We start from the raw sequence: 27,565 nt of genomic DNA, 5'->3' as shown, positions 1-27,565 counted from the left end.
TGTTTGTGTTGTGTCGCTGTTTGTGTTGTGTTGCTGTTTGTGGTGTGTTGTGTCGCTGTTTGTGTTGTGTCGCTGTTTGTGGTGTGTTGTGTCGCTGTTTGTGTTGTGTCGCTGTTTGTGGTGTGTTGTGTCGCTGTTTGTGTTGTGTCGCTGTTTGTGTTGTGTCGCTGTTTGTGTTGTGTTGCTGTTTGTGGTGTGTCGCTGTTTGTGTTGTGTTGCTGTTTGTGGTGTGTCGCTGTTTGTGGTGTGTCGCTGTTTGTGGTGTGTCGCTGTTTGTGTTGTGTTGCTGTTTGTGGTGTGTCGCTGTTTGTGGTGTGTCGCTGTTTGTGGTGTGTCGCTGTTTGTGGTGTGTCGCTGTTTGTGGTGTGTCGCTGTTTGTGTTGTGTTGCTGTTTGTGGTGTGTCGCTGTTTGTGTTGTGTTGCTGTTTGTGGTGTGTCGCTGTTTGTGGTGTGTCGCTGTTTGTGTTGTGTTGCTGTTTGTGGTGTGTCGCTGTTTGTGGTGTGTCGCTGTTTGTGTTGTGTTGCTGTTTGTGTTGTGTCGCTGTTTGTGGTGTGTTGTGTCGCTGTTTGTGTTGTGTCGCTGTTTGTGGTGTGTTGCTGTTTGTGGTGTGTCGCTGTTTGTGGTGTGTTGTGTCGCTGTTTGTGGTGTGTTGCTGTTTGTGTTGTGTCGCTGTTTGTGGTGTGTCGCTGTTTGTGTTGTGTTGCTGTTTGTGGTGTGTCGCTGTTTGTGGTGTGTTGTGTCGCTGTTTGTGTTGTGTCGCTGTTTGTGATGTGTTTTGTCGCTGTTTTGTGATGTGTTGTGTCGCTGTTTGTGTTGTGTCGCTGATTGTGGTGTGTTGTGTCGCTGTTTGTGTTGTGTCGCTGTTTGTGTTGTGTCGCTGTTTGTGTTGTGTCGCTGTTTGTGTTGTGTCGCTGTTTGTGTTGTGTCGCTGTTTGTGTTGTGTCGCTGTTTGTGTTGTGTCGCTGTTTGTGTTGTTGCTGTTTGTGTTGTGTTGCTGTTTGTGTTGTGTTGCTGTTTGTGGTGTGTCGCTGTTTGTGTTGTGTTGCTGTTTGTGGTGTGTCGCTGTTTGTGTTGTGTTGCTGTTTGTGTTGTGTCGCTGTTTGTGGTGTGTTGTGTCGCTGTTTGTGTTGTGTTATGTCGCTGTTTGTGTTGTGTTATGTCGCTGTTTTTGGTGTGTTATGTCGCTGTTTGTGGTGTGATGTTGCTGTTTGTGTTGTGTCGCTGTTTGTGATGTGTTGCATTGTTGTTTGTGGTGTGTTGTGTCGCTGTTTGTGATGTGTTGCATTGTTGTTTGTGGTGTGTTGTGTCGCTGTTTGTGATGTGTTGCATTGTTGTTTGTGGTGTGTTGTGTCGCTGTTTGTGATGTGTTGCATTGTTGTTTGTGGTGTGTTGTGTCGCTGTTTGTGATGTGTTGCATTGTTGTTTGTGGTGTGTTGTGTCGCTGTTTGTGATGTGTTGCATTGTTGTTTGTGGTGTGTTGTGTCGCTGTTTGTGATGTGTTGCATTGTTGTTTGTGGTGTGTTGTGTCGCTGTTTGTGATGTGTTGCATTGTTGTTTGTGGTGTGTTGTGTCGCTGTTTGTGATGTGTTGCATTGTTGTTTGTGGTGTGTTGTGTCGCTGTTTGTGATGTGTTGCATTGTTGTTTGTGGTGTGTTGTGTCGCTGTTTCTGGTATGTTGTGCCTCTGTAGTGTATGTCGCTGTTTGTGGTGTGTTACGTCGCTGTTTTTTGGTGTGTTATGTCGCTGTTTGTGGTGTGTTACGTCGCTGTTTTTTGGTGTGTTATGTCGCTGTTTGTGGTGTGTTATGTCGCTGTTTTTGGTGTGTTATGTCGCTGTTTTTGGTGTGTTATGTCGCTGTTTGTGGTGTGTTATGTCGCTGTTTGTGGTGTGTTATGTCGCTGTTTGTGGTGTGTTATGTCGCTGTTTGTGGTGAGTTATGTCGCTGTTTGTGGTGTGTTATGTCGCTGTTTGTGGTGAGTTATGTCGCTGTTTGTGGTGTGTTATGTCGCTGTTTGTGGTGAGTTATGTCGCTGTTTGTGGTGTGTTATGTCGCTGTTTGTGGTGTGTTATGTCGCTGTTTGTGGTGAGTTATGTCGCTGTTTGTGGTGTGTTATGTCGCTGTTTGTGGTGTGTTATGTCGCTGTTTGTGGTGAGTTGTGTCGCTATTTGGTTTTTAGTTGTTGTGTGTTACCTCCGCTACACGTCGTAGTTGATCAGTGTTCTTATATAAAGTGCCGCTCTACAATAGGTATTGCCTCTAGGCCTCTTCCTTCCTTCCTTCCTTCATTCATTCATTCATTCATTCATTCATTCATTCCTTGCAAACTTTCATCATTCCTTTACTATCTTTGTTCCCTCCTTCCTCTCTCCTTTCCTCACTTCGTATATTCTTAAGTCTTCTTGACAGTGGTACAGGATGGGCGAAACCTCGTCATAAGGCTTCCCTTCTAAGTGCAGGTTTTTCCTGAATTCTTCCAGCCAGCCACGATTCTTTAACAATTTATTCACCCTCTTACGGTTCTCCCATCACTCCCTAACTCCCTACACTCCCTCTACCCCCTCCCCCTCATTTACGTCCTTTCTTCCCACAAGTGTTAAGTAATAATCTCCAGCTACTTAACACTATAATATCTGGCAAAATATAGTAGATTTCTCATAGGTTTCCCAGAGGCGGTCACCTGACTCCCTCTTTCTCATAGATGACACCACCTTGTCAGTGTAGCCACCTGCCCCTCCCCATCCCCCCCCTCTCTCTCTCTCTCTCTCTCTCTCTCTCTCTCTCTCTCACACACACACACACACACACACACACACACACACACACACACACACACACACACACACACACACACACACACACACACACACACACACACACACGTAGAAGCGTTAAATACAAGAGGTCATGCAGTGCCTGGGAAATGAGAGGTAATCTAGTTTGATCCGAGGAAAGAGGTGGGTAGCTCCAATTCCTTTGATCAAGAGTCCTTCGCCGGACTCTTGATCAAAGGATCCCTGTAGCTGTTCATCTATATATATGAATCTGTGTATGATCGTTGTGTATTAGAGCAGTGCATGTTACAGTGTGTTGTGTATGAATACTGTTATTGTTATGTAATGGGGGGGCAGTGCAATTAGTTAGGCTCACTTGATAGTGGTTTGACGGGTGACCACTGTTGGCGTTGGTAGTTGTGGTTGGTGGAAATAAAGGTGTTAGTGATTGTGTGAAATGGTGGTGGTGATTATAGGTGTTTTTGGTGATGGAGACTGGCGATGGTGGTTGTTGGTGTTCCTGGTGGTGGGAAGTGGCAGTGTTTTTGTGGGGATTGGCGATAGTGGTTGTAGGTGATGGTGGTGGGGACTGGTGGCGGAGGGACATGACAGTGTTGGGGATTTGTGGTAGGTAGGGGGGGGGCGTGTTTCTGCTACTGGGCCCTGCGCACTGTACTGGGTCGATGCCATTCCAGGTCCACCACGACGCCATCTTACTCTCCCTTCTCTCTCCTTTTTTTTTTCCTATCTATTTTCCCTTTTTTTCCTTTTCCCTCTCTGCCTCTACTCTTGCCCCCGCTCCCTCTCCTTTCCGTTTACTCAATATTTGTCATCTTTCCTCTCTGTCTTCTCCTGGGTGTCTTATCAACGCATTCTCAGTGTATTAGTTACCTCGGCCATGGCCATACTCTAAAATAATGCTGTATACATTTCTTGTCCCCCTTTCAGCTTCCTATGTATGTGTATAATGGTGCAAGTGGTCGAGTGCCTCATTCTGCCATGGATGTTACTTGTTTACAAATTCCCACTTAGGTAATTGTTTCTTCGTATTCTCATGTCAGTAACAGTGACCTGTTTTGATGTCGTGTAGACAGGTAATAATGATCAGTACCTCTTTGTTTTAAAAATTGTTTGCAAATACATAGCCCTAATGTTGTCCAGTTCCTGCCAGTCCGAAGATGGCTGTGTTCACCAGCTTAGTGAATGAGTTTGTGAAGCGCTAAGCCACAAGGGCTATACAGCTGAGTTTGTGTGAGCCATTATGAATGCTAGGGTGAGCGATAATTTTTTATATTTATTCTGGATTTATGGAGCTATTTTCAATCATTTGCCATTTCCAAGAGTTCTCCAGAGCTTTTGAAGACGTTTCCAGACATGCTTGAAGACATTCCCACGTGTGCTGAAGACATTCTCACACGTGCCAATGGCGTTCCCAAGATGGATGTGCTTAATGTGTTGTTACACCTTAGTCCTTTATGTTCTTCATACAAGAACAACATAACATGCAGTGTTGACATTACCGCATCCTCCTCCTCCTCTCTCTTCCATCGTGTACCTTCTTTCCCATTCTCTCCCTCCTTCCCTACCACCATTAGCACTAACACAATAGTCACATTCATTATGACTTCTAAACACTTGTATCTGAGACACAAACGAGGCACTGTATGAAGCACATGTTGACTCCTCGCCGCCTTTTTTTTTCTTTATATTATGAGCACATTTGCACTTGTCATTATTCTTGTGGCAAACCGTCATCTTTAACAGGTTTACAGTTTGCTTCTGGGGTTCACCACTCTGTTTAAGTGATGCTCTTCAAGTATGTGTCTTACACCTTACGTAGTGGTGCTTGTGTTATATCTTGGTGATGGTGATGCTCGTGTTTGTGTTAATCTTAGTGGTGCTGGAGGTGCTGGTTGTATATCGTAGGTGGTAATGTTGCATCTTAGGTGGTGTTACATCTTAGGTGGTGATAGTGTTGCATCTTAGGTGAAGTTTGTGTTGTATCTTAGATATAGTATCTTAGATAATAAAGGTGCTGTATCCTAGCGACTTAGACGGTGGTGGTGTTTAGTGGGAGAAGAAATTGTAAACCTGACCTGCTGATAGATACAATGGCAGGATGGAAAATATACTGAGACATTATTGCGCTCAAAGACCAAGATTTTTCAAGTCTAAATAGAGTAGGTGATAATTGAGGTATATATAATGGAGAAAGTAGGTGACGAGGAGTCGTGAGGCGTGACCTTGCCTGCCAGGTGAGGAGGCTGGTGTGTGTGGTGAGTTGTTTTTTTAGATTTTGCCACCGAAGTGGCTAGTTTATTAATGTGCACACCATATTCATCCTGTGGAGGGTAGCGCAAGAGCATATGGATACACTAAAGGCCTAGGAACTAGGTCTCAGAAGGGGTAACGGGAGCACATCTGGATTTTTATGTACAGTTGCCTTATCTGTTGCAACCTCATTTAGGAAATTTTCTTAATATGTCTGATACCTTATTTTTATTATAAGATACCTCAACGCTATCGAGTTTTCCATTCAGTTTATCGTAGAACAGAAAAAAAAAACATCCCTCTTCCTTCAATGAGTACTGTACACACGCCAACCAGAATGATCTCATTCGTTTGCAGTCTCAACATTGGCAATTGCTGGATCGTCAGGTTGCTAGTGCAGGGTCGTCAGACTGATCAACACTTGGGTGTCTCCGCTGTCACTTGTTAGTGCTGGAGATTTGCTTACTTTTTCGAGTTGTTTCAAATTCCAGCTTGTAAATATTATATAATTATTGCCATGTCTGCATTCCAAAAGTTTGTGTGTGTGTGTGTGTGTGTGTAGAAGGCATCTGGCATCACTGGTAATTCCATGTCTCCCACTACGGGAGACACTTTTTTTTTTTTTCATGCATTGAAGATGGCTGAAAACTGCTACATTGTCTTTTTTTTTACCCCAAGATATTCGGGAAAAAAGTTCAGGTTTTTTAAACAGTCGGCTGTTATCTTTGTAATTAAAAGTAAAAAAAAAAAAACTACGTGCCATAATTTTTTACCTTCATAAATGTCTAGACCGGAGATACTGTTGTAACCCGTCACTTTCATAATTATGTAATAAACATCAGAAAGAAATGTATTTACCTTCATAATTTTCTAGCGATACAAACGACAGACCTGCACAATAAAACATTATATTTGTAAATCAAGATACACCGAATACTCTGAACACCTTGTTAGTTGTTATAGTTCCAGAAGAGTTGTACAGGTTTATGTGTGGCTGCAAGAGTAGTGTGGTCAGGTAGTTGTTATAGTTCCAGAAGAGTTGTACAGGTTTATGTGTGGCTGCAAGAGTAGTGTGGTCAGGTAGTTGTTATAGTTCCAGAAGAGTTGTACAGGTTTGTGTGTGGCTGCAAGAGTAGTGTGGTCAGGTAGTTGTTATAGTTCCAGAAGAGTTGTACAGGTTTGTGTGTGGCTGCAAGAGTAGTGTGGTCAGGTAGTTGTTATAGTTCCAGAAGAGTTGTACAGGTTTATGTGTGGCTGCAAGAGTAGTGTGGTCAGGTAGTTGTTATAGTTCCAGAAGAGTTGTACAGGTTTATGTGTGGCTGCAAGAGTAGTGTGGTCAGGTAGTTGTTATAGTTCCAGAAGAGTTGTACAGGTTTATGTGTGGCTGCAAGAGTAGTGTGGTCAGGTAGTTGTTATAGTTCCAGAAGAGTTGTACAGGTTTATGTGTGGCTGCAAGAGTAGTGTGGTCAGGTAGTTGTTATAGTTCCAGAAGAGTTGTACAGGTTTATGTGTGGCTGCAAGAGTAGTGTGGTCAGGTAGTTGTTATAGTTCCAGAAGAGTTGTACAGGTTTGTGTGTGGCTGCAAGAGTAGTGTGGTCAGGTAGTTGTTATAGTTCCAGAAGAGTTGTACAGGTTTATGTGTGGCTGCAAGAGTAGTGTGGTCAGGTAGTTGTTATAGTTCCAGAAGAGTTGACAGGTTTATGTGTGGCTGCAAGAGTAGTGTGGTCAGGTAGTTGTTATAGTTCCAGAAGAGTTGTACAGGTTTATGTGTGGCTGCAAGAGTAGTGTGGTCAGGTAGTTGTTATAGTTCCAGAAGAGTTGTACAGGTTTATGTGTGGCTGCAAGAGTAGTGTGGTCAGGTAGTTGTTATAGTTCCAGAAGAGTTGTACAGGTTTATGTGTGGCTGCAAGAGTAGTGTGGTCAGGTAGTTGTTATAGTTCCAGAAGAGTTTGTACAGGTTTATGTGTGGCTGCAAGAGTAGTGTGGTCAGGTAGTTGTTATAGTTCCAGAAGAGTTGTACAGGTTTATGTGTGGCTGCAAGAGTAGTGTGGTCAGGTAGTTGTTATAGTTCCAGAAGAGTTGTACAGGTTTATGTGTGGCTGCAAGAGTAGTGTGGTCAGGTAGTTGTTATAGTTCCAGAAGAGTTGTACAGGTTTATGTGTGGCTGCAAGAGTAGTGTGGTCAGGTAGTTGTCCAGAAGAGTTGTACAGGTTTATGTGTGGCTGCAAGAGTAGTGTGGTCAGGTAGTTGTTATAGCTCCAGAAGAGTTGTACAGGTTTATGTGTGGCTGCAAGAGTAGTGTGGTCAGGTAGTTATAGTTCCAGAAGAGTTGTACAGGTTTATGTGTGGCTGCAAGAGTAGTGTGGTCAGGTAGTTATAGTTCCAGAAGAGTTGTACAGGTTTATGTGTGGCTACAAGAGTAGTGTGGTCAGGGCTTGTGTTGGTCGACGATATTGTTAGTGCTGAGACCATCAGGAGAGAAAGGACGGAGACGACCATGATAGTGAGGATGGCGACCATGGTAGTGAGGTTGACGACCATGGTAGTGAGGTTGACGACCATGGTAGCGAGGATGACGACCATGGTAGTGAGGATGACCAGGGTAGTGAGGATGGTGACCATGGTAGTGAGGTTGACGACCATGGTAGTGAGGATGGCGACCATGGTAGTGAGGTTGACGACCATGGTAGTGAGGTTGACGACCATGGTAGCGAGGATGACGACCATGGTAGTGAGGATGACCAGGGTAGTGAGGATGGCGACCATGGTAGTGAGGTTGACGACCATGGTAGTGATGGCGACCATGGTAGTGAGGTTGACCATGGTAGTGAGGTTGACGACCATGGTAGCGAGGATGACGACCATGGTAGTGAGGATGACCAGGGTAGTGAGGATGGCGACCATGGTAGTGAGGATGACGACCATGGTAGTGAGGATGGCGACCATGGTAGTGAGGTTGACGACCATGGTAGTGAGGTTGACGACCATGGTAGTGAGGTTGACGACCATGGTAGTGAGGATGGCGACCATGGTAGTGAGGATGACGACCATGGTAGTGAGGACCAGGGTAGTGAGGATGGCGACCATGGTAGTGAGGATGACGACCAGGGTAGTGAGGACGACCATGGTAGTGAGGATGACGACCATGGTAGTGAGGATGACCATGGTAGTGAGGATGACCATGGTAGTGAGGATGACGACCAGGGTAGTGAGGATGACGACCATGGTAGTGAGGATGACGACCAGGGTAGTGAGGATGACCAGGGTAGTGAGGATGGCGACCATGGTAGTGAGGATGACGACCATGGTAGTGAGGATGACGACCTTGGTAGTGAGGATGACGACCAGGGTAGTGAGGATGACGACCATGGTAGTGAGGATGACCATGGTAGTGAGGATGACGACCAGGGTAGTGAGGATGACGACCATGGTAGTGAGGATGACGACCATGGTAGTGAGGATGACGACCATGGTAGTGAGGATGACGACCAGGGTAGTGAGGATGACGACCAGGGTAGTGAGGATGACCATGGTAGTGAGGATGACGACCATGGTAGTGAGGATGACGACCATGGTAGTGAGGATGACGACCAGGGTAGTGAGGATGACGACCAGGGTAGTGAGGATGACGACCATGGTAGCGAGGATGACCAGGGTAGTGAGGATGACGACCAGGGTAGTGAGGATGACCAGGGTAGTGAGGATGACGACCATGGTAGTGAGGATGACCAGGGTAGTGAGGATGACGACCAGGGTAGTGAGGATGACGATCATGGTAGCGAGGATGACCAGGGTAGTGAGGATGACGACCATGGTAGTGAGGACGACCATGGTAGTGAGGATGACCATGGTAGTCAGGAAGGAGGCTCCGCTCATCCTTGGGTAAACAGTTACACACGCTGTTATTACCTGTCACACTTTCCTCTACCTTCCATGTGTCCAACATTCTCTTTGTTTTCCTCCACCACATAATTTGTGTATATTGATAAAACACAATAACTTAGTAATGACTAAGAATAAGACTATCTTCAAGGTGAGTGTCTTGATGCTAGTGGACGGTTACAATATGATAATTGTATACAATGGTATACAATACTGATTATATCGTCTTTACGTCTCTACCGCTCCTGCTGCTGCCTCTGTATTCGACTGAAGACGCCTACTGTGTAGGCGAAACGTTTAGGAATAGAGATACCTAGTTGTTGCACTTGTCTTAATTATCAAGTGGTGAAGGGTTCTTGATCTTGAGGGATTACAGCTATCCTCCCCTTCCTCGCATCTAACCTAATCGTCTTTTGTTTCCCAGATGCTTTGTTAACCTTAGTGATACATCTTTCCTTATAATAATAATAATAATAATAATAATAATAATAATAATAATAAAAATAAAGGCTGAACGAAGTTGAACAAGTTATTTGATATATCTGTCGTGCCGAATAGGTAAAACTTGCGATTTTGGATTAAATAGCAACGCTCTTCTTGCCGAATAAGGCAAGCGAAAATTTGTGTATGCAATAATTTCGCAAAAATCATTCTGAACCTAACAAAAAAATATATTTCATTGTGTTCATTATTAAATTATTGTAAACTTACCTAAAATATATTAAGCTGGATTAGGTTAAATTAAATTGCTCTTGTTATAATAAGGTTAGGTAAGTTTTCTAAGGTTCTTTTGGTACAAAATTATTAATTTTTACATAAACATAAATGAAAAAAAATATATATCTTTAAATGTACAAGAGAAAATTTTAGAAAGGACTTAATTTTAAATGAGATCTTGCTAATTGACCAGTTTTACCTATTCGACACGATATATATATATATATATATATATATATATATATATATATATATATATATATATATATATATATATATATATATATACTGTATATACCAGAGGAAGACCAAATTTAGCTTCAAGGAAAACAAGAGTCATACGTATTTTATGTCGGTGTAGAATTGAGTACATATATATTAGTGTCTTGGAAACTCATCATTGTAGAATAAATGTTGGTGTGTGTCAAGATGTTGCCGTGAAGCAGTGAGCAAGTTGCCTGCTGGTGACACCAGGTCTCTCTCAACCTTGTTTAAGTTAATTGTGCCTCGTTAATCTGCCCACCTGCATCTAACTTATTGAGATACTCCACCTGTACCACTGGCCTTACGCCAGCCAGCCCCATGGTCAGGCTTTGTGATGCAAGTGTTGTGTGATGCAAGTGTTGTGTGATGCAAGTGTTGTGTGATGCAAGTGTTGTGTGATACAAGTGTTGTGTGATACAAGTGTTGTGTGATGCAAGTGTTGTGTGATGCAAGTGTTGTGTGATGCAAGTGTTGTGTGATACAAGTGTTGTGTGATACAAGTGTTGTGTGATACAAGTGTTGTGTGATGCAAGTGTTGTGTGATGCAAGTGTTGTGTGATGCAAGTGTTGTGTGATGCAAGTGTTGTGTGATGCAAGTGTTGTGTGATACAAGTGTTGTGTGATACAAGTGTTGTGTGATACAAGTGTTGTGTGATGCAAGTGTTGTGTGATACAAGTGTTGTGTGATACAAGTGTTGTGTGATGCAAGTGTTGTGTGATGCAAGTGTTGTGTGATGCAAGTGTTGTGTGATACAAGTGTTGTGTGATACAAGTGTTGTGTGATACAAGTGTTGTGTGATGCAAGTGTTGTGTGATACAAGTGTTGTGTGATGCAAGTGTTGTGTGATGCAAGTGTTGTGTGATGCAAGTGTTGTGTGATGCAAGTGTTGTGTGATGCAAGTGTTGTGTGATACAAGTGTTGTGTGATACAAGTGTTGTGTGATACAAGTGTTGTGTGATGCAAGTGTTGTGTGATGCAAGTGTTGTGTGATACAAGTGTTGTGTGATGCAAGTGTTGTGTGATGCAAGTGTTGTGTGATGCAAGTGTTGTGTGATACAAGTGTTGTGTGATGCAAGTGTTGTGTGATGCAAGTGTTGTGTGATGCAAGTGTTGTGTGATGCAAGTGTTGTGTGATACAAGTGTTGTGTGATACAAGTGTTGTGTGATGCAAGTGTTGTGTGATACAAGTGTTGTGTGATACAAGTGTTGTGTGATGCAAGTGTTGTGTGATACAAGTGTTGTGTGATACAAGTGTTGTGTGATGCAAGTGTTGTGTGATGCAAGTGTTGTGTGATACAAGTGTTGTGTGATACAAGTGTTGTGTGATACAAGTGTTGTGTGATACAAGTGTTGTGTGATACAAGTGTTGTGTGATGCAAGTGTTGTGTGATACAAGTGTTGTGTGATACAAGTGTTGTGTGATGCAAGTGTTGTGTGATACAAGTGTTGTGTGATACAAGTGTTGTGTGATACAAGTGTTGTGTGATGCAAGTGTTGTGTGATACAAGTGTTGTGTGATACAAGTGTTGTGTGATACAAGTGTTGTGTGATACAAGTGTTGTGTGATACAAGTGTTGTGTGATGCAAGTGTTGTGTGATGCAAGTGTTGTGTGATACAAGTGTTGTGTGATACAAGTGTTGTGTGATACAAGTGTTGTGTGATACAAGTGTTGTGTGATGCAAGTGTTGTGTGATACAAGTGTTGTGTGATACAAGTGTTGTGTGATGCAAGTGTTGTGTGATACAAGTGTTGTGTGATACAAGTGTTGTGTGATACAAGTGTTGTGTGATGCAAGTGTTGTGTGATACAAGTGTTGTGTGATACAAGTGTTGTGTGATACAAGTGTTGTGTGATACAAGTGTTGTGTGATACAAGTGTTGTGTGATGCAAGTGTTGTGTGATGCAAGTGTTGTGTGATGCAAGTGTTGTGTGATACAAGTGTTGTGTGATACAAGTGTTGTGTGATGCAAGTGTTGTGTGATGCAAGTGTTGTGTGATACAAGTGTTGTGTGATACAAGTGTTGTGTGATGCAAGTGTTGTGTGATGCAAGTGTTGTGTGATACAAGTGTTGTGTGATGCAAGTGTTGTGTGATGCAAGTGTTGTGTGATGCAAGTGTTGTGTGATACAAGTGTTGTGTGATGCAAGTGTTGTGTGATGCAAGTGTTGTGTGATACAAGTGTTGTGTGATGCAAGTGTTGTGTGATGCAAGTGTTGTGTGATGCAAGTGTTGTGTGATGCAAGTGTTGTGTGATGCAAGTGTTGTGTGATGCAAGTGTTGTGTGATGCAAGTGTTGTGTGATACAAGTGTTGTGTGATGCAAGTGTTGTGTGATACAAGTGTTGTGTGATGCAAGTGTTGTGTGATGCAAGTGTTGTGTGATGCAAGTGTTGTGTGATACAAGTGTTGTGTGATACAAGTGTTGTGTGATGCAAGTGTTGTGTGATGCAAGTGTTGTGTGATACAAGTATTGCATGGTACAAGTGCTGTATGATCTAAGTGTTGTATGATCCAAGTGTTGTGTGATACAAGTGCTGTATGATCTAATCGTTGTATGACCCTTTTGCATTTAACTCTTCCCCCTAAACTAATAAGTCTGAAATGTCAAAAAAAATACAGAAAACCAGATGTAACTTGATGCAACAAGGCTTTTATCAGTCCCTGCCACCCTCCCTGCCACCCTCCCTGCAGTACTCTCTGCCACCCTCCCTGCAATACTCTCTGCCACCCTCCCTGCAATACTCTCTGCCACCCTCCCTGCAATACTCTCTGCCACCCTCCCTGCAATACTCTCTGCCACCCTCCCTGCAATACTCTCTGCCACACTCCCTGCAATACTCTCTGCCACCCTCCCTGCAATACTCTCTGCCACCCTCCCTGCAATACTCTCTGCCACCCTCCCTGCAATACTCTCTGCCACCCTCCCTGCAATACTCTCTGCCACCCTCCCTGCAATACTCTCTGCCACCCTCCCTGCAATACTCTCTGCCACACTCCCTGCAATACTCTCTGCCACCCTCCCTGCAATACTCTCTGCCACCCTCCCTGCAATACTCTCTGCCACACTCCCTGCAATACTCTCTGCCACCCTCCCTGCAATACTCTCTGCCACCCTCCCTGCAATACTCTCTGCCACACTCCCTGCAATACTCTCTGCCACCCTCCCTGCAATACTCTCTGCCACCCTCCCTGCAATACTCTCTGCCACCCTCCCTGCAATACTCTCTGCCACCCTCCCTGCAATACTCTCTGCCACCCTCCCTGCAATACTCTCTGCCACACTCCCTGCAATACTCTCTGCCACCCTCCCTGCAATACTCTCTGCCACCCTCCCTGCAATACTCTCTGCCACACTCCCTGCAATACTCTCTACCACCCTCCCTGCAATACTCTCTGCCACACTCCCTGCAATACTCTCTGCCACCCTCCCTGCAATAATCTCTGCCACACTCCCTACAATAATCTCTGCCACACTCCCTTGAATATTCTGCCACACTCCCTGCAGTACTCTGCCACACTCCCTGCAATACTCTCTGCCACCCTCCCTGCAATAATCTCTGCCACACTCCCTTGAATACTCTGCCACACTCCCTGCAGTACTCTGCCACACTCCCTGCAATACTCTCTGCCACACTCCCTGCAATAATCTCTGCCACACTCCCTTGAATACTCTGCCACACTCCCTGCAGTACTCTGCCACACTCCCTGCAATACTCTCTGCCACCCTCCCTGCAATAATCTCTGCCACACTCCCTTGAATACTCTGCCACACTCCCTGCAGTACTCTGCCACACTCCCTGCAATACTCTCTGCCACCCTCCCTGCAATAATCTCTGCCACACTCCCTTGAATACTCTGCCACACTCCCTGCAGTACTCTGCCACCCTCCCTGCAATACTCTCTGCCACCCTCCCTGCAATAATCTCTGCCACACTCCCTGCAGTACTCTCTGCCACCCTCTTTGCAATACTCTCTGCCACCCTCCCTGCAATAATCTCTGCCACACTCCCTTGAATACTCTGCCACACTCCCTGCAGTACTCTGCCACACTCCCTGCAATACTCTCTGCCACCCTCCCTGCAATAATCTCTGCCACACTCCCTTGAATACTCTGCCACACTCCCTGCAGTACTCTGCCACACTCCCTGCAATACTCTCTGCCACCCTCCCTGCAATAATCTCTGCCACACTCCCTTGAATACTCTGCCACACTCCCTGCAGTACTCTGCCACACTCCCTGCAATACTCTCTGCCACCCTCCCTGCAATAATCTCTGCCACACTCCCTTGAATACTCTGCCACACTCCCTGCAGTACTCTGCCACCCTCCCTGCAATAATCTCTGCCACACTCCCTGCAGTACTCTCTGCCACACTCCCTGCAATAATCTCTGCCACACTCCCTGCAATACTCTCTGCCACACTCCCTGCAATAATCTCTGCCACACTCCCTACAGTACTCTGCCACACTCCCTGCAATACTCTGCCTGCCAGTTACTGTTTACCTTCCTGTTTACTTCCCTGTCTGCCCACTTGCTCAACTTGCCTACTTGATTGTCTGCCTGTCTGACCCTTGCTTAACTGCAAGCTTGCTTGTTTGCCTCCTTGTCTGCCTCACTTCCTGTTTGCTTGCTTGTCTTCACTGCCGTGTATTAACGTAAACACAGTTGTAGAAGGTAGGTGATATCTGTTCAACTTACACAACTTGTACTATACCTGGTAATATACGGGTAGCGCCATAGACACACTGTTAGCCTGTAATTGATAGTCAGGAGACACAAGAGGCCACTGACCAGGTGTATGCAGGCGCTGAATACTGAATATTGTAAAGGTCTTCCAGGTACTGACTCATATGGGTTTAGCGCTTGTAGATAAATAATAATAGTGGGATTTACAAAGTCTCGTGAGCAGTACTGTGAGAGGAAGAGGCAGAGTATATATAAGGATTTTTGTTTATGATTGTGGGTCTAAGAGCCAGGTATCGGGATTTAAGAAGGACTCTAGTTCTTGGGCCTCCTTGTGTATACAGTTGCTCTTGCGCTGCCGTCCACAAGATGGATGTGAGTGAACGCTAAACTAGCCGCTTTAGCCACGAAGTCTGAGAATATATAGTTACTGACACAGGTGAAACCACATACCTTGTTAGTACTGGCTAACACCCAGCGCTGTGTACCTAGCTAGCACCCAGCAGTGTGTGCCTAGCTAGCACCCAGCACTGTGTGCCTGGCTAGCACCCAGCACTGTGTACCTAGCTAGCACCCAGCGCTGTGTACCTAGCTAGCACCCAGCACTGTGTACCTAGCTAGCACCCAGCACTGTGTACCTAGCCAGCACCCAGCTCTCTGTACCTAGCTAGCACCCAGCAGTGCGTGCCTAGCTAGCACTCAGCACTGTGTACCTAGCCAGCACCCAGCACTGTGTACCTAGCCAGCACCCAGCTCTCTGTACCTAGCTATCACCCAGCACTGTGTATCTAGCTAGCACCCAGCACTGTGTACCTAGCCAGCACCCAGCTCTCTGTACCTAGCTAGCACCCAGCGCTCTGTACCTAGCTAGCACCCAGCACTGTGTGCCTAGTCAGCACCTAGCACTGTGTGTCTAGCCAGCACCCAGTACTGTGTACCTAGCCAGTACCCAGTACTGTGTACCTATCCAATACCCAGTACTTTGTACCTATCCAGCACCCAGTACTGTGTACCTACCCAGTACTGAGTACCTACCCAGTACTGTGTACCAACCCAGCACCCAGTACTGTGTACCTACCCAGCACTGTGCGCCTAGCCAGCACCCAGCACTGTACCTAGCCAGTGGCCGCTGCCGCCTCGCTCGATACAAATTGTGTTAAGTACTGAACCCCCGTAGTGTTGATCCTGCCAGCAACCCCCTTCCCTATCTCTCTCTCTCTCTCTCTCTCTCTCTATCACTCAGTCTTAAACAGTTATGTTTTATTTTAGTATTTTAGACATCTAATATAACGCCGTTAATAGTGGTAGAAATAATTATAGTTATTATTATTATTTGTTCAGTCGAGCAATATCGCGTGAAGCCGTGGCGAATTATCTAGTGTGTGGTGTGTTCCTAAATACGAGCAGATGATTAGGAAAGAGGCTGTCGTGTTCCTTGCTTGCTAGAAGCCATCCGCTGAGCAGGCAAGGAAATCATCAATCAATTGATGTATTTGTGTTGGAAATTGCATCCATTGCGCCACAGTTGAATATAAACAGTTGTTGATTGATGAGAGCATTGGTGTTTCCTGTGGGGAAGATGTGCTCTTTCCCCCTCCCCTTTCCCACCTTTTCCTCTTCAACTCCTTGTCCCCAGTCCCTCTTCCAATGCTTTCTCCATCTACCCTCATCAGCTCCGTTTCCTTTCCGTGGGATAGGCCGTCTCTCAAGATTATCCCACGTAGAGGGTAGGCCCTCCCACGTCATTGTAATTCCAGCCCTTCTGGAACATTTCCACGTCATTGCCCTGTTGTGTACTCCCAGCCCAGGCTCACGTACTTCATTACTTCATGTATATAACCCATCCCTTCTAGGGTATGGGAGGAAAGCATAGCTTGCTTTGGTTTCCACAGTATAACTACTATATAGAAGGTGGTAACCGCACACGGATGTAACAAGTGTTAAACTAGAGATACTCCCACTTTACCAGTGAACCGTCCAGGTGACCAAGCTAGTCAGTGAACCGTCCAGGTGACCAAGCTAGTCAGTGAACCGTCCAGGTGACCAAGCTAGTCAGTGAACCGTCCAGGTGACCAAGATAGTCAGTGAACCGTCCAGGTGATCAGGCCAGTCAGTGAACCATCAGTCAATCAGCCATCCGGCAGTTATTTAGCGCAAGGTATATACACCGAGAAGTGTGTGTTATTGGCGTATATACACCTAGAGGTGTCCGTGTATATGCATGGAGACATTTATCTCTGGATATTCACGGGGAGGTGTGTGTGTGTGTGTGTGTGTGTGAACATCAAAATGGTATACAATACCGACAGGTTGGTAGGTTGGTGTGTGTGTGTGTGTGTACACTCACCTATTTGTACTCACCTATTCGTGGTTGCAGGGGTCGATTCATAGCTCCTGGCCCCGCCTCTTCACTGATTGCTACTAGGTCCTCTCTCTCCCTGGTCCATGAACTTTATCATACCTCGCCTTAAAACTATGTATGGTTCCCGCCTCCACTACTTCACTTTCTAGGCTATTCCACGGCTTGACTACTCTATGACTGAAGAAATACTTCCTAACATCCCTTTGATTCATCTGAGTCTTCAACTTCCAATTGTGACCTCTTGTGTCTGTGTCCCATCTGTGGAACATCCCGTCTTTGTCCACCTCGATGCAAAATGCCGCCAATAAAAAGTAGGGGCGCCATTGGTACACTAAGAGAAAACACCATAAGTGTCCGGGGCCCAAAACTGTTCATCAGCTTCCCATCAAGCATTAGGGGAATTGCCAATAAACCCCTGGCTGCCTTCAAGAGAGAGCTGGACAGATACCTAAAGTCAGTGCCGGATCAGCCGGGCTGTGGCTCGTACGTTGGACTGCGTGCGGCCAGCAGTAACAGCCTAGTTGATCAGGCCCTGATCCATCGGGAGGCCTGGTCATGGACCGGGCCGCGGGGGCGTTGATCCCCGGAATAACCTCCAGGTAACCTCCAGATAACCTCGTCTATTCCACGCAGTATTTTATATGTCGTTATCATGTCTTCCCTGACCCTCCTTGCCTCCAGTGTCGTCAGGCCGATTTCCCTCGTAGGACAATCCCCGTAGCTCTGGGACTAGTCTTGTTGCAAACCTTTGCACTTTCTCTAATTTCTTGACGTGCTTGACTAGGTGTGGATTCCAAACTGATGCTGCATACTCCAGTATGGGCCTGACGTAAATGGTATACAGAGTCTTGAACGAATCCTTACTGAGGTATCGGAACGCTATCCGTAGGTTTGCCAGGCGCCCGTATGCTGCAGCAGTTATCTGATTGATGTGCGCCTCGGGAGATATGCTCGGTGTTATACTCACCCCCAGATCTTTTTCCTTGAGTGAGGTTTGCAGACTTTGGCCGTCTAAACTATATTGTGTCTGTGGTCTTCTTTGCCCTTCCCCAATCTTCATGACTTTGCATTTGGCAGGGTTAAATTCAAGGAGCCAGTTGCTGGACCAGGCTTGTAGCCTGTCCAGGTCTCTTTGTAGTCCTGCCTGATCCTCATCCGATTTGATTCTTCTCATTAACTTCACATCGTCCGCAAACAAGGACACTTCTGAGTCTATCCCATCCGTTATGTCATTCACATATACCAAGAACAGCACAGGTCCTAGGACTGACCCCTGTGGAACCTCGCTTGTCACAGGCGCCCACTCTGACACCTCGTCACGTACCATGACTCGTTGTTGCCTCCCTGTCAGGTATTCTCTGATCCATTGCAGTGCCTTTCCTGTTATGTGTGCCTGATCCTCTAGCTTTTGCAGTAACCTTTTGTGAGGAACTGTGTCGAAGGCCTTCTTGCTGTCCAAAAAAATGCAGTCGATCCACCCCTCTCTCTCTTGTCTTCTGTCACCTTGTCATAAAACTCTAGTAGGTTTGTGACACAGGATTTTCCCTCCCTGAAACCATGCTGGTTGTCAATTATACACTTGTTTCTTTCCAGGTGCTCCACCACTCTCCTCCTGATGATCTTCTCCATGACCTTGCATACTATACACGTTAGTGATACAGGTCTGTAGTTTAGTGCCTCATGTCTGTCTCCCTTTTTAAAAATTGGGACTACATTTGCCATCTTCCATACCTCAGGGAGTTGCCCAGTTTCAAATGATGTGTTGAAGATCTTTGTTAACGGTACACACAGTATCTCTGCTCCCTCTTTAAGGACCCACGGAGAGATGTTGTCTGGTCCCACCGCCTTTGAGGTGTCAAGTTCGCATAGCAGCTTCTTCACCTCCTCCTTGGTTATATGTACCTCATCCAGCACTTGCTGGTGCACCCCTCTGCTCTGATTTCCTGGAGTCCTACTGGTTTCCACTGTAAATACTTCTTTAAATCTTGTGTTGAGCTCCTGACATACCTCCCGGTCGTTTCTTGTGAATTCCCCATCACCCTTCCTCAGTCTGATTACCTGGTCCTTGACTGTTGTTTTCCTCCTGATGTGACTGTACAACAGCTTCAGGTCAGTCTTGACTTTCGATGCTATGTCATTTTCGTATTGCCGCTGAGCCTCCCTTCTTACCTGTACATATTCGTTTCTGACTCTTCGGCTAATCTCTTTATTTTCCTGAGTTCTCTGTCTTCTGTACCTTTTCCATTCTCTAGTACACCTAGTTTTTGCCTCCCTACACCTTTGTGTGAACCAAGGACTCGTTCTGTTCTTCCCATTATTTCTGTTTCCCTTAGGAACAAACCTCTCCTCTGCCTCCTTGCATTTTGTTGCCACATAGTCCATCATTTCTTGTACTGGTTTTCCTGTCAGTTCCCTCTCCCACTGAATGTCTTGAAAGAAGTTCCTCAAGCCTGAGTAGTTCCCCCTTTTGTAGTTTGGTTTTTCCCACCCTATTCCTGCTGCTCTCTCCACTTGGAGCTCAACTATGTAGTTGAAGCACAGAACCACATGATCACTAGCTCCCAGGGGCCTTTCATACATGATATCCTCGATGTCAGAACTACTCAAGGTGAATACAAGGTCCAGTCTTGCTGGTTCATCCTCTCCTCTCTCTCTCTCTGGTAGTGTCTCTAACATGTTGATGCATGAGGTTTTCCAGTACCACATCCATCATATTGGCTCTCCATGTTTTGGGACCCCCATGGGGCTCCAGGTTTTCCCAGTCAATCTCCTTGTGATTGAAATCACCCATAACTAGTAACTTTGCTCCCCCCATATGTGCTCTCCTGGCCACCTCGGCTAGTGTGTCGACCATTGCTCTGTTGCTCTCATCGTATTCTTCTCTTGGCCTCCTGCAGTTCTGTGGTGAGTTGTACATTACTGCAATTATCACCTTATGTCCCTCAGACTGGATTGTTCCTACTAAGTAGTCCCTTTCGCCCGTGCCATCCATTCCTTCCATTTTCTCAAACCCCCACTGGTTTTTAATGAGCAGTGCAACTCCTCCTCCCCCTCTCCTCCCTCTGTCTTTCCTGAGGATTTGATATCCGGGTGGAAAGATTGAATCTGTTATTATTCTGGTGAGTTTTGTTTCTGTGAGTGCTATTATGTCTGGGGATGTCTCCTTGATTCTTTCGTGCCACTCCTCATACTTATTTGTTATTCCATCTGCATTTGTATACCACACCTTCAACTTCTTTTCTAAGATTGTGGTCTGGGAGGTGTATTGGGGTTGGGGAAGTGGGAGACCTGATAAGGAACTATGGGTGGTTGCTGTGGGGGTGGAGTTTGTAATGCAGTGGGTGGGGGCATTGGATGTGGCATGGGTGTTTTGGTTTAGAGTGTTTAGTGTGTGTGTGTGTGTGTGTGTGTGTGTACACAGACGTGTTTCTGTATATATATATATATATATATATATATATATATATATATATATATATATATATATATATATATATATATATATATATATATATATATATATACTGTTGAGGTAATGTTGACCGCTGTTTTAGAGATTAAAGTATGCCTGGTGTTAGTGTTCAGGTGATTTGCAAGCTTAATTAATCTAGATACAGACTTACAGTAAGATTGAATCCGATCACTTAACCAGCCACTGATTCACTGTAACTTGCTCCAGTTACCTTACCAAACATTTGTCAGCTACTACACCCATCACGGTGTGAAGGCGGCCATACTACCGCTGCTGCCTGTCCGCCGTGGGGAGGATGTGGCCACAGTGTGACCAAGAGGTGGCGAAGGGTGAGGAGCAGAGATGTGGACCGTGAGAATGTGTACGTGTGTGAGGTGGAGGCTGTGGTCACCAAGATAGTCATCTGGCCTGACAGGGTCTGGCAGAGGATTGGCTTGCAGGGTTGAAGAGTTAGAGAACTGGGTTGTAGGAGTGGGGCAGCCGCTATTTCTGGTACCAACAGTGATGTTCGTTCATATTTGAACGTTTTTAGGCTACCTCTTTGCCAGACATATCGTGTCCTTTATATAATTTGCTTCGTGGATATATGCACGTTAGTATAGGTTTATGTAGCTTAACCTTACCTAAAATAAAGAAAATATTAATTGTGAATTTACAAGGAACGCTAAAAATTAACGTTGAGAACATTCAAGGAAATTTCCGTACCGTTATGAGGCTAGGTTAAACAGTGGTAAATATAATCTACCCGGGAGAGTCGAGACGTATGGGCAAGCCTTCCTACACTTGTGTCCTTGATTCACTTAGTCGGCTGTTGTGGGTCACATCTAGAAACGAGGATCAAAGGATCATAACAGGAATAATACTGCTTGGTTTTCTTGGGTTGTTATGGATTAATAAGTCTCCAAGATTTGAAAGTAATATTGCTATTTTTTTTTTTGGGTTGTCGTGGGTTAACTCTAGGATCTGGAAGTAATACTGTTTGGTTTGTCTACTAGTAAACACACGGGTTGTAGGATGGTTATGGGAGTTTATAACATTGTTACATTCACTGTCATATTAGGATGCTTTCAACCCATCACTTGAGCACTTCCAGCAGGACCGCAGTTTTCTTAAACATTGACATCATGCCTGTGGTGGTAGTAAGAGCAGAGGAGGTGGGGGTGGTGGAGGAGGGGTTGGCACTGCGAGGAGCGGTGTTGTGTGAACACGTCACAACACTGGCTGTGGGGAGCGTGGTGACGGCTCACCACAACAGCACCGCTAAAACCCGCACTGGGAGACACTTAATGCTGGCGCCCCACACATGACCCAACCTTATTTGTGACTCCACTTCATGAAGAAAAACTTTGTCTGCTGTACTATACTAGTAGTGTATACCGTCCAAACTTTGCTGTAATATACTAGTAGTGTATACTGTCCAGACTTTGCTGTAATATACCAGTAGTGTGTGCCGTCCAAACTTTGCTGTAATATACTAGTATTGTATACCGTCCAAACGATGGCTGTGAGTGTACAATGAATTAGCCACTTCGACAACAATTATAAAAAATTCTTTAGTGTGCATACAATTTACAAATAAGCAGTGTGTCATTAGTAAATTATAAATAAACCCAAAGGAGGAAGAGAAATGTAATGTTTAGAATTACCTAAATATTACTGATACCCTCTTCAAGCAGGTACACGTTTATATATTAGTTAGGAAAGTCTGACTAGATGCGGCGTTATCAGTAGAATGAAATGTTCAGCGGAGCACAATAATTGTCCGTGCGTGAACAATTACAATACCACTGTGTCAAAAGTTAAGGAACATTAAGGTACAATACCGTGACTAGAAGAAAACATATTTACAAGTCACACTGTGACTTGCAAATGGTCCAGGTCGGACTGAAACGTCGTCATAAGCTCCTCTCTCGTATGTGCTGGTTATTTGTGTATCATGAGAAGTTAGTGCTATCGCCCGAGGGTACATTGTTGTCTCCACCTTAATATCTACAGAACCTTCAGTGACATCTCTAGTGCATATTTGAGTGTATATATCCTGTGTGTGTGTATATATAAGACTAAATAGATTGCCTGAAGGTTACCTGTAATTGTTTCCGGAGGTCATCTCCGCGGCCCGCATGTGTTATGGCCACTTGGCAAACATTACATTTTAAAATATCACCAAAACTTCCTTGCGGTCAAAATATTTTACATTTTTGACAGTTCAGAAACACTTTGATATATTTTAAAAGTTTGAATCACACTGCTCCACCTCTTTCCATCCCTCCTGGCGGGGCCAGGAGCTATGACTCGACCCCTGCAACCACAAATAGGTGAGTACATTATTTTCATTCTTTCTCCCTGCTTCCATCTGATTTCCTGCTGCTTTTTCTGTATTCTTCTTTCCTAATTTCTTCTTGTCTTCCTCCCCCCTTTCTCGTGTGTGTGTGTGTGTGTATGTGTGTGTGTGTGTGTGTGTGTGTGTGTGTGTGTGTGTGTGTGTGTGTGTGTGGCACCGGTATAATAGGCCTGACCCCGGGTGACCCAACCATATGACAATTACTCGTCGTCCTTATATGACCCCAGAGGTCTGGGGGAAGCAACCGTAAGAGGAGAGAAGGCAGGAATGAGTGAGTGTCTGTGGTAAGGGAGATGGAAGTAAAGGGCTGGTTGTCGTTAGAGGGGAAACAGGAAATGTTTGATAGGGAGAAGAAACGATGATGGGAAAAGGGCGTGTGAAGAAGACGGGGGAAGGTTAGAGAGAGGAACTAGGAAGATAAGGAGAGAGGAAGAGAGTAGATGGAGTCCGTATCAAGAGGACGATCATTGGAGATGCGTCTTAACAAGGTTAATGTGCTGACACAAATATTATTTTGTGTAGTGTGAATAAATGGTATACTAAACCGACAGGATGATAAATGAGACACGTGTAACATTTGGGTTTCTTAATTCTGGAAACGTTTCGCCACGCAGTGACATCTTCAGTCCAATGCAGACAAAGGTGGAAGACTAGGAGGAGATTGAGGTAATCAGTCCCTCAGTCTGGAGTCAGTGTCTTCAGTCCATCAAGATTGATGGACTGAATACATCAGTCTGTAAAATGATGAGGTTAGCGCGTGACCTCTGACCTTGTTGATCGTAAGTAGGGTGAGTGCTTGACCTTCCGTGACACCGAGCCATAACCCATGGGCGGTACTTTGATGACCACCTCCACGCCCACTAACCCACACACACCCGGAACCTTCCACCACATGAACGTTAACATAGAAAAGCACTTAGCCTTGCCCGCACGGCCTATCCAACCCACCCGCACGGCCTGTCCAACCCACCCGCACGGCCTGTCCAACCCAACCGCACGGCCTGTCCAACCCAACCGCACGGCCTGTCCAACCCAACCGCACGGCCTGTCCAACCCACCCGCACGGCCTATCCAACCCACCCGCACGGCCTGTCCAACCCAACCGCACGGCCTGTCCAACCCACCCGCACGGCCTGTCCAACCCAACCGCACGGCCTGTCCAACGCACCCGCACGGCCTATCCAACCCACACGCACGGCCTGTCCAACCCACCCGCACGCCCTATCCAACCCACACGCACGGCCTGTCCAACCCACCTGCACGGCCTATCCAACCCACCCGCACGGCCTGTCCAACCTACCCACACGGCTTATCCAACCCACCCGCACGGCCTGTCCAACCCACCCGCACGCCCTACCCAACCCACACGCACGGCTTGTCCAACCCACCCGCACGGCTTATCCAACCCACACGCACGGCCTGTCCAACCCACCTGCACGGCCTATCCAACCCACACGCACGGCCGGTCCAGCCCACCCGCACGGCCTATCCAATCCACCCACACGGCTTGTCCAACCTACCCACACGGCTTATCCAACCCACCCGCACGGCCTATCCAACCCACCCGCACGGCCTGTCCAACCCACCCGCACGGCCTATCCAACCCACCCGCACGGCTTATCCAACCCACCCACACGGCCTGTCCAACCCACCCGCACGGCCTGTCCAACCCACCCGCACGGCCTATCCAACCCACCCGCACGGCTTGTCCATCCTACCCACACGGCTTATCTAACCCACCCACACCGCCTGTCCAACCCACCCGCACGGCCTGTCCAACCCACCCGCACGGCCTATCCAACCCACCCGCACGGCCTATCCAACCCACCCACACGGCTTATCCAACCTACCCACACGGCTTATCCAACCCACCTACACGGCCTGTCCAACCCACCCACACGGCCTGTCCAACCCATCCACACGGCCTGTCCATCCCACCCACACGACCTGTCCAACCCACCCGCACGGCCTGTCCAACCCACCCACACGGCTTATCCAACCCGCCCACACGGCCTGTCTAACCCACCCACACGGCCTGTCCAACCCACCCACACGGCCTGTCCAACCCACCCACACGAGCTGTCCAACCTACCCACACGACTTATCCAACCTACCCACACGGCTTATCCAACCCACCCACACGGCCTGTCCAACCCACTCACACGGCCTGTCCAACCCACCCACACGACCTGTCCAACCCACCCACACGGCCTGTCCAACCCACCCACACGGCTTATCCAACCCACCCGCACGGCCTGTCCAACCCACCCGCACGGCCTGTCCAACCTACCCACACGGCTTATCCAACCTACCCATCCGGCTTATCCAACCCACCCACACGGCTTATCCAACCCACCCACACGACCTGTCTAACCCACCCGCACGGCCTGTCCAACCCACCCACACGGCCTGTCCAACCCACCCGCACGGCCTGTCCAACCCACCCACACGGCCTGTCCAACCCACCCGCACGGCCTGTCCAACCCACCCGCACGGCCTATCCAACCCACCCGCACGTCCTGTCCAACCTACCCACACGGCTTATCCAACCCACCCGCACGGCCTGTCCAACCCACCCGCACGGCCTATCCAACCCACCCGCACGGCCTGTCCATCCTACCCACACGGCTTATCCAACCCACCCACACCGCCTATCCAACCCACCCACACGGCCTGTCCAACCCACCCGCACGGCCTATCCCACCCCCCCCCACGGCCTGTCCAACCTACCCCCCCGGCATATCCACCCCACCCCCCCGACCTGTCCAACCCACCCACACGGCCTGTCCAACCCACCCACACGGCCTGTCCAACCTACCCACACGGCTTATCCAACCTACCCATCCGGCTTATCCAACCCACCCACACGACCTGTCTAACCCACCCGCACGGCCTGTCCAACCCACCCACACGGCCTGTCCAACCCACCCGCACGGCCTGTCCAACCCACCCGCACGGCCTATCCAACCCACCCGCACGTCCTGTCCAACCTACCCACACGGCTTATCCAACCCACCCGCACGGCCTGTCCAACCCACCCGCACGGCCTATCCAACCCACCCGCACGGCCTGTCCATCCTACCCACACGGCTTATCCAACCCACCCACACCGCCTATCCAACCCACCCACACGGCCTGTCCAACCCACCCGCACGGCCTATCCAACCCACCCGCACGGCCTGTCCAACCTACCCACACGGCTTATCCAACCCACCCACACGACCTGTCCAACCCACCCACACGGCCTGTCCAACCCACCCACACGGCCTGTCCAACCTACCCACACGGCTTATCCAACCTACCCATCCGGCTTATCCAACCCACCCACACGACCTGTCTAACCCACCCGCACGGCCTGTCCAACCCACCCACACGGCCTGTCCAACCTACCCACACGGCTTATCCAACCTACCCATCCGGCTTATCCAACCCACCCGCACGGCCTATCCAACCCACCCGCACGTCCTGTCCAACCTACCCATCCGGCTTATCCAACCCACCTACATACAACCGTTACCTCTACTAAACAGGAAATAATCTTTTCCTTAGAAGTGTAGGGGAGAGTTAGCGTAGGCCTAGCTGCTGTGTAAATAAAACAATGATCCCAGTATAGCGCAGTCAAAAGTGTATTTTGAAAGAATACAGTGTATATCCTTGAGATAAACAGTGTACAGCACTACATAAAAGGAATTTAAATAATAATAATAATAGTAATAATAGTAAAAAAAAAATAATAGTGAAGTGTGGCAGTGTGGGCAAGTCCTGCCCAGCTCACACCCACCCTACACCACCACCCACTCTACACCACCACCCACATACTGCAAACTTGGTTCGTATAAATACATCTTGCATATTACTGGCACCAGCAAGAGAAAGGTAAAGTGGAAATCAGTTTTCTTCCGTGACATACAGAGTGTAGTAGGATACAGACAGGATGTCAGCACAGCATATCTGTGGGACATGTAAATAATCCTTGGAAGGAAATCCAGAATCACATGCAACCTATGCTCTTCCAAACACCATATCTCTTGTACTACCTGGAGGTTATTCCGGGGATCAACGCCCCCGCGGCCCGGTCCACGACCAGGCCTCCCGATGGATCAGGGTCTGATCAACTAGGCTGTTACTGCTGGCCGCACGCAGTCCGACGTACGAGCCACAGCCCGGCTGATCCGGCACCGACTTTAGGTATCTGTCCAGCTCTCTCTTGAAGGCAGCCAGGGGTTTATTGGCAATTCCCCTAATGCTTGATGGGAGGCTGTTGAACAGTTTTGGGCCCCGGACACTTATGGTGTTTTCTCTTAGTGTACCAATGGCGCCCCTACTTTTTATTGGGGGCATTTTGCATCGCCTGCCCAGTCTTTTACTTTCGTAGGGAGTGATTTCTGTGTGCAGATTTGGGACCATTCCTTCCAAGATTTTCCAAGTGTAGATTATGATATATCTCTCCCTCCTGCGTTCCAACGAGTACAAGTCAAGTGCTTCCAAGCGTTCCCAGTAGTTAAGGTGCTTGACAGAACTTATACGTGCAGTAAAGGATCTCTGTACACTCTCTAGATCTGCGATTTCACCTGCTTTGTATGGAGATGTTAATGTACAGCAGTATTCCAGCCTAGAGAGAACAAGTGATTTGAAAAGGATCATCATGGGCTTGGCATCTCTCGTTTTGAAAGTTCTCATTATCCATCCTATCATTTTCTTTGCACGTGCGATCGTGGCACTGTTGTGATCCTTGAAAGTGAGATCCTCAGACATTACTACTCCCAGGTCCCTTACATTATTTTTCCGCTCTATTGTAT

At 47.1% G+C, this 27,565-nt stretch overlaps 1 protein-coding gene across 7 annotated transcripts in view; it reads left to right on the top strand.

Annotated features, from left to right (window-relative positions):
* The window catches only part of rg (A kinase anchor protein rugose), an 803,540-nt gene that overhangs the window by 620,940 nt on the left and 155,035 nt on the right, over positions 1-27,565 (top strand). The window lies entirely within an intron of this gene.

This window comes from Cherax quadricarinatus, chromosome 61, assembly GCF_038502225.1.
Source record: "Cherax quadricarinatus isolate ZL_2023a chromosome 61, ASM3850222v1, whole genome shotgun sequence".
In the NCBI taxonomy this organism is placed as follows: domain Eukaryota; kingdom Metazoa; phylum Arthropoda; class Malacostraca; order Decapoda; family Parastacidae; genus Cherax; species Cherax quadricarinatus.
The sequence above is the reverse complement of the archived record's forward strand: the minus strand, read 5'-3'. Positions and strand labels throughout refer to the sequence as shown.